The following is an 8,581-nucleotide window of genomic DNA, read 5'->3' as shown; positions in this document are numbered from 1 at the left end:
AGACAGAGGGAGGAAGGGAGGGGTGGGGGGAGACAAGAGAAATGGGAGGGGGGGAAGAGGAGAGGGGAAGCGGGGAGAGGGCCTTTTACTCATGGCTATCGGGTTGTTATGAGTTGAACTGTGCCCCCTCCAAATTCATATGTTGAAGGGGTAACCCCCAGTACCTGAGACTGTGACCTTATTTGGAAATAGGATCATTGCTGATGTGATTAGTTAAGTTAGGATGAGGTCCTATGGAAATAGGTGGGTCCCTAACCCAGTCTGAGTGGTGTCCTCATAAAAAGGGAAATTTGGAAACACACACACAGGGAGAAGGCCATGTGAAGATGAAGACAGAAATCAGGGTGATGCTTCTACAAGCCAAGGAACACCGGAGATTGCCAGCAAAGCATCAAAAACCAGGTGAAAGGCATGAATAGAACCAGCCCTGCTGACACCTTTATCTCGGACTCCCAGCCTGCAGAACTGTGAGACAATAAATGTCTGTTGTTTAAGTCACTCAGCCTGCGGTACTTTGTTGGGGCAGCCCAGCCGACTATGCTCCAGTCAACGGCAAGTTGTTGGTACTCCGACCTCCCACATTAGTTGAGGAAACCCAACAGTGAAGAGGATTCTGGTGCCAACGTGCTCCTCATCTCCAGTATTTGCTGGCCCTGTCTACTGACCCCCATAAACAAGAACCAGATAAACTAAAGGAGGCTGTCACTTGGGCTCTCCCACTAGTGTCCTGAGGGCAAGACTTAAAATTAGAAGTTTCAGCCACCTCAAAGTTTACTTCCTGAGGTCTCCGAACCAAACGGACAGGTAAATGCTTCACAATGGACTTTTGAAGACCTCATTCTTTCTCTTCTAGCATTTGATATTGCTAAAGAGAAATTTGCTGGGACTTCCCTGGTGGCACAGTGGTTAAGAATCCGCCTGCCAATGCAGGAGACATAGGTTCGATCCCTGGTCTGGGAAGATCCCACATGCCACAGAGCAACTGAGCCCACATGCCACAACTACTGAAGCCTGTGTGCCCTAGAGCCTGTGTGCCACAATTACTGTGCCTGCATGCTGCAACTACTGAGGCCCATACACCTAGAGCCCGTGCTCCGCAACAAGAGAAGCCAGTGCAATGAGGAGTCCGTGCACCACAACGAAGAGTAAGCCCCTGCTCGCTGCAATTAAAGAAAGCCTGTGCACAGCAATGAAGACCCAATGCAGCCAAAAGAAAAAAAAAAAGGATATAAATGTGTGTATACTACCCCATGTATATAACCACATCTCTATTTCTCTACATAACCACCTGTATCTATGTTAACCTAAACATGAATTCGTACTGATGTGTTCAATTCTCATCTATTACCATATGGATTATTCTAGCCTCCTCCCCTTCCTTATCTGTAAACTCTCTCTAACAGTGAGAAACCTGGCTTCCACCCTCTGCCATCCATATACTGTTCAATTCCAGTGTACATATAGAGCAATATCAGAATTGCTAAGCCATACACCTATGAGAAACAACTTTATCAACTCAAGTATAGTCATTACATGCAGTTGTTTTTTCTTTTAGTCTTACAGCCTCCACTTATTTCCATGGTTACCTAGGTTAGCATCTTTACCCCAAGCCCCTTAAGTGAGATTGTTTCATATATTTGTGATACATTCGATTTTTTTTTTTTTGGTCACAGTCTGCATTTCATTGTGGAATTTCCCCACACTCCTAAATGATCTCTTTTAAAGATTTCTTTTATTATTTATTTACTTATTGGCTGTGTTGGGTCTTCGTTGCTGCGCATGGGCTTTCTCTAGTTGCAGAGAGCAGGGGCCACTCTTCGTTTCAGTGCCTGGACTTCTCAGTGCGGTGGCTTCTCTTGCTGCGGAGCATGGGCTCTAGGTGTGTGGGCTTCAGTAGTTGCGGCACATGGGCTCAATAGTTGTGGCTCGTGGGCCCTAGAGCACAGGCTCAGTAGTTGTGGTGCACAGGCTTAGTTGCTCCATGGCATATGGGATCTTCCTGGAACAGGGATGTTACCCGTGTCCCCTGCATTGGCAGGCAGATTCTTAACCACTGTACCACCAGGGAAGCCCCTGAATGATTTTTAAAATTTGCATACATTAAGATTCACTTTTTATACTGAAAGTTCTATGGGTTTTTACAAATGAATGTCATGTATCCATCATTACAGTATATAGAGTAGTTTCACAGCTCTAAAAAAACAAAAACAAAAACAAAACAAACAAAAAAGCCCTTCTGTTTCATCCATTCAACCACTTTTTATCCCCTAGACCCTTGGCAACCACTGATTTTTACTGTCTCTACAGTTTTACCTTTTCCAGAATATCATAATGTTGGACTCATACAGTAAGTACCATTGTCAGACTGGCTTATTTCAATTGTCACTATACATTTGTCCTTGTCTTCTGGTGGCTTGATAGCTCATTTGAAAAATAATATTCCATTAATGGACATAGCACAATTTGTTTATCTGTTCAGCTATTGAAGGATATATTTGCAATTTATACTTTTTGGCAATTACCAAAAAGGCTGCTATAGATATATCTGTATAAGTTTTGTTTGGACATAAGTTTTCAAATCATTTGGGTAAATATCTAGGCACACAGTTGCTGGGTCATGTGTTAAGGCTATGTTTAGCTTTGTAAGAACTGCCAATTTGTCTTCCAAAATGGCTGTAGTATTTTGCTTTCCCACCAGCAATGAATAAAATTTCCTTTTGCTCCACAATCTTGACAGCATTTGGTGTGGTCAATGCTATGGATTCTAGCCACTCTAACAGGTGTGCAGTGGTATCTCCTTGTTGTTTTAGTTCAGAATTCCCTAGTGGCATATGATGTTGAGCATCTTTTCATATGTTTATTTGCCACATCCTCTGTACATCCTCTTTGGTGGGTTGTCTGTTTAGATCTTTTGCCCATTTTTAAATTGGGTCTCTTTCATTTTTTTTATTACATTTTTTTCTTAAGGGTATAATTTTCCAAAAAAAAAAATCTCTCTAAGGAAATTAACGCTTTCTTTTTAAGTTATCTTTTGTTTCCTGAATTTCTCTCTTTCCTCTGGAGTCAGTTTTTCTATTTCTTTGAGTTTCTTTACTTTCACATCAAGGGTTTTCTTCAAATATCCAGTGAGTCCTAGTTTGTACTTTTTCCTTTAAATCTTCTTTTGTAGAAAATGAATAACACGTAGCAAAAAAGAAAATATGAAACACAAATGTTCAGCTGAATGAATTTTTATCCAGATGAAGAAACAGAACATTGCCAATACTACCCCAGAAGCCTTCTGTATTCCTGTCTATCAGACGGCTTTCACTTCCTGGCTCCCTCCCCAACCAGCTTAAAACTCTCCTGACTCATCATAATCATCTCCTTTAAAAAAAAAATTAGTTTTTACATCATGCAAATATGCATCTATAAACACTGTGGTTGAGTATTCATTCATCTTTTAAAATTGGAGAATAAGGTAATTTTTCTTAAATACAGGAAAACTATAGGAATTGGCAGAGCCCCTTGACTGTCAGGCTTTGCTTTAGGGTCATGAGGCAAGGGCCAGGTTTTGCATTGGGAATGCCAGAATGAGGAGATCTTGATGCTGAGATTCCAACATCTCTGTTAACTGGCCTAACCCCCCCCACCCCAGATAATTTATTCAGTTTCTTTAGAGTAGAAGAACACTTCTCATGACTATCATGGTGGTATCTGCTGCTTTCTCCTCTAGAGGGCAGCACCAGTCCTCTTGCCCAGAATCCTCCCCTAAGTCTCATCCCCTGGGAGTTGGACCTCCTGTCTCCTTTGCAGTGACATCCTGAAGAGACAATTCCTGGTGAGAAATGGCAAGCAGAGCCCAACAGGCATCTCATCTCAAGGTTCGACGCACGTGTTCAATAGGACAGCCACCTCCTTCAAAGTCCTGGGAGGGGCAGGAATATAAACTTCCTTGCATTTAGTCACTTTAACGCTTTAGCTGTTTCAGCCCAGAGGCATGCTAGCCCTTTACAACGGCATCTCCCCCAACTACTGAGGGCAGCCTCAGCCTGACATCTCTGCCTCGTCTGCTCTTCTACCTGCCTCACATCTCAAGAGTTCCCTAAATCACTAGCCTGGCTGTGGGGAGCGCCTCATGCTGTAGCCCGTTAGAGTCAGAAGTAGCCCACCATTTGCACAGAGAAGTGCCCTCCTCCCCCTTTACCACCCAGGCCCCAGAGCTTTATGTTGTCCAGCACCTGCCTAGTAGAAGACCAGGTATGTGGACTGACCTCCCTCTCAAGGCAGCTCGGGGCCTCTAGCCCCCAGAGTCAATTCCAATGGCAGGGGTTGACTCAAATCCTGGTGGAACCGTTTGTCCGAGCTAATGAGGCCCTGGAGAGACCACAGGAAATAGAGTGCAGTATGGCACAGAGGGATGCCACATCCTGCTGAAGTGGATATGTTCCAAGTTGTGAGTCCCAACCCCTTACGGCTCTCCGGGATCTTTTGCCAATTGATTGTCCTTCTGACTCAGTGGACCGCATATCCATGTCTTCATCATTTCCAAAATCCCACCTTTCCTCACCACACTTGTAGGGAGTTCAAGCCTTTGGGGGCTGGCCAAGAAAAAAGGTACAATCCTGAAGTAGCAGTAGCACACAGCAAGCTTTATTTGGGCAACACTGACAGGTGACATGTGGGAATTCTCTCACAGCCTGAGACCCTCTATATGCCACAGAGGCTATCACACAGGGACCACCTTCCAGGAGGGGAGAGGGCAAGAGAATGCCCAAGGAAGAGAAGAATTAAAGAGGGGACCTAGCTTTCTAGACAGTGTCGCTCAGCCATGCAATGGAGAGCATCTGGATCAGAGATTTCTGGGTTATCTTATCTGTGGCTAGCAGATGTTGGGTGCAGTTTCCTGGGGCATGCAAAGCAAATAGGCTCTGAAGAGCTAAAAACCTGTTTATTAGGGCTGTGTTTAAAGCAACTGGGTGTGTGACGTTTGAGTTTGGCACCAGCTTTTGAGCTAAGGAATCCCAGGCAGCTATGAAGAAGTAAACAGCATAGGGTCAATATACAGACCCTGTGGCTCATTTGGCTGCATGTGACTCAATATACAGACTCTTTGGCTCATTTATATAGAACAGCCTGATCAGGAAACAGAGAAAATACACAAATCAACAATGTCAGGTATGAGAGAAGAAACAGCACCGTGTTATATATGTTAAAAAGGCAGAAAATATTATAAACAACGTTATACCAATACGTTTGACAACTTAGACAAATTTCTTCTAGAACACAAACTACCAAAACTAACTCAAGAAGAAATAGATAACCCGAATAGCCCTGTATCTATTTTTTTTAATAAATTTATTTGTTTATTTTATTGGCTGTGTTGGGTCTTCATTGCTGCACACGGGCTTTCTCTAGTTGCGGAGAGCGGGGGCTACTCTTCCTTGTGGTGCACAGGCTTCTCATTGTGGTGGCCTCTCTTGTTGCAGAGCACGGGCTCTAGGCATGTGGGCTTCAGTAGTTGCAGCACATGGGCTCAGTAGTTGTGGCTCACGGGCTCTAGAGCGCAGGCTCAATAGTTGTTGCGCATGGGCTTAGTTGCTCCGTGGCATGTGGGATCTTCCTGGGGCAGGGATCGAACCTGTGTCCCCTGCACTGGCAGGCGGATTCTTACCCACTGCGCCACCTAGGAAGTCCCCTGTATCTATTTTTATTCATTTTTTAAATTTTTTAAAAGAATTTTATTGAGATATAATTGACATAATAAACTGCATATATTTAAATTGCAGAATTTGATTTTTTTTCTTATTAGGAATGTATATATGGCAGTCCCAATCTCTCAATACATCCCACCTCAACCCCCCCGCCCCCCCCTTTCCCCCCTTGGTGTCCATATGTTTGTTCCCTACATCTGTGTCTCTATTTCTGCCTGGCAAACTGGTTGATCTGTACCATTTTTCTAGATTCCACATATATGTTAATATAACATATTTGTTTTTCTCTTTCCGACTTACTTCACTCTGTCTCTAGGTCCATCCATGTTTCTGCAAATGTCCCAGTTTCATTCCTTTCTATGGCTGAGTAACATTACACCCACTCCAGCATTTATTCTTTGTAGATTTTTTTTATTGGAGTGTTATTGCTTTACTCTGCTGTGCCAGTTTCTGCTGTACACCAAAGTGAACCAGCTGTATTTATACATATATCACCATATCCCCTCCCTCTTGAGCCTCCCTCCCACCCTCCCTATCCCACCCCTCTAGGTTATCACCAATCATCAAGTTGATCTCCCTAAGTTATTCAAGAGCTTCCCACTAGCTATTCATTTTACATTTGGTAGTATATACATGTCAGTGTTACTCTTTCATTTCATCCCAGCTTCCCCTTCCCCCTCCCCCGGGTCCTCAAATCCATTCTCTACATCTGCATCTTTATTCTTGCCCTGCCATTGGGTTCACCAGTACCATTTTTTTTAGATTCTACATATATGCATTAGCATTCATTATTTGTTTTTCTCTTTCTGGCTTACTTCACGCTGTATGACAGACTCTAGGTCCATCCACCTCACTACAAATAACTCAATTTCATTCCTTTTTATGGCTGAGTAATATTCCATTGTATATGTGCCACATCCTCTTTATCCATTCATCTACTGATGGGCATTTAGGTTGCTTCCATATCCTGGCTATTGTAAATAGTGCTGCAATGAACATTGTGGTACATGTATCTTTTTGGATTATGGTTTTCTCAGGGTATATGCCCAGCAGTGGGATTGTTGGATCATTTGGTAGCTCTATTTTTAGTTTTTTAAGGAACCTCCATACTGTTTTCGATAGTGGCTGTACCAATTCACATTCCCACCAACAGTGCAGGAGGGTTCCCTTTTCTCCACACCTTCTCCAGCATTTATTGTTTCTAGATTTTTTGATGATGCCCATTCTGACCAGTGTGGGGTGATACATCATTGTGGCTTTGATTTGCATTTCTCTAATGATTAGTGATGTTGAGCATTTTTTCATGTGTTTGTTAGCTATCTGCATGTCTTCTTTGGACAAATGTCTATTTAGATCTTCCACCCATTTTTGGATTGGGTTGTTTTTTTCATATTGAGCTGTATGAGCCGCTTATATATTTTGGAGATTAATCCTTTGTCAGTTGCTTCATTGGCAACTGTCTTCTCGTCTTGTTTATGGTTTCTTTTGCTATGCAAAGGCTTTTAAGTTTCATTAGGTCCCATTTGTTTATTTTTGTTTTTCTTTCCATTATTCTAGGAGGTAGATCAAAAAAGATCTTGCTTTGATTTATGTCATAGAGTGTTTTGCCTATGTTTTCCTCTAAGAGTTTTAGATTTTCTGATGATGCCCATTCTAACCAGTGTGAGGTGATACCTCATTGTAGTTTTGATTTGCATTTCTCTAATAATTAGTGATGTTGAGCAGCTTTTCATGTGCCTCTTGGCCATTTGTATATCTTTTTTGGAGAAATGCCTGTTTAGGCCTGCCCATTTTTTGATTGGGTTGTTTGTTTTTTGGTATTGAGCTGGATGAACTGTTTATATATTTTGGAGACTAATCCTTTGTCTGTTGCTTCGTTGGCAAATATTTTCTCCCATTGTGAGGGTTGCCTTTTCGTCTTGCTTATAGTTTCCTTTGCTGTGCAGAAGCTTTTAAGTTTCATTAGGTCCCACTTATTTACTTTTGTTTTTATTTCCATTACTCTAGGCGGTAGGTCAAAAAAGATCTTATTGTGATTTATGTCAAAGACTATTCTTCCTATGTTTTCCTCTAAGAGTTTTATAGTGTTTGGCCTTACATGTAGGTCTTTAATCCATTTTGAGTTTATTTTTGTGTATGGTGTTAGGGAGTGTTCTAATTTCATTCTTTTACAGGTAGCTGTCCAGTTTTCCTAGCACCATGTATTGAAGAGGCTGTCTTTTCTCCATTGTATATTCTTGCCTCCTTTGTCATAGCTTAGTTGACCATAGGTGCGTGGGTTTATCTCTAGGCTTTCTATCCTATTCCACTGATCTGTATTCCTATTTTTGTGCCAGTACCATATTGTCTTGATTACTGTAGCTTTCTAGTATAGTGTAAGTCAGGGAGTCTGATTCCTCCAGCTCCATTTTTTTTCTCTCAAGATTGCTTTGACTATTCGGGGTCTTTTTTGTCTCCACACGAATTTTAGGATTTTTTGTTCTAGCTCTGTAAAAAATGCCAATGGTAATTTGATAGGGATTGCATTGAATCTGTGAATTACTTCGGGTAGTATAGTCGTTTTCACAATATTGATTCTTCCAATCCAAGAACATGGTATATTTCTCCAACTGTTCATGTTATCTTTGAGTTTTCATCAGTGTTTTATAGTTTTCTGAATACAAGTCTTTTGTATCTTTAGGTAGGTTTATGCCTAGGTATTTTATTCTTTTTGTTGTGGTGGAAAAGGGGATTGTTTCCTTAATTTCTTTCTGATTTTTCATTGTTAGTGTATAGGAATGCAAGAGATTTCTGTGCATTAATTTTGTATCCTACAACTTTTCCAAATTCATTGATTAGTTCTAGTAGTTTTCTGGTGGCATCTTTAGGATTTTCTATGTATAGTATAT

Source organism: Hippopotamus amphibius, chromosome 8 (assembly GCF_030028045.1).
Source record: "Hippopotamus amphibius kiboko isolate mHipAmp2 chromosome 8, mHipAmp2.hap2, whole genome shotgun sequence".
NCBI lineage: Eukaryota > Metazoa > Chordata > Mammalia > Artiodactyla > Hippopotamidae > Hippopotamus > Hippopotamus amphibius.
The sequence above is the reverse complement of the archived record's forward strand: the minus strand, read 5'-3'. Positions refer to the sequence as shown.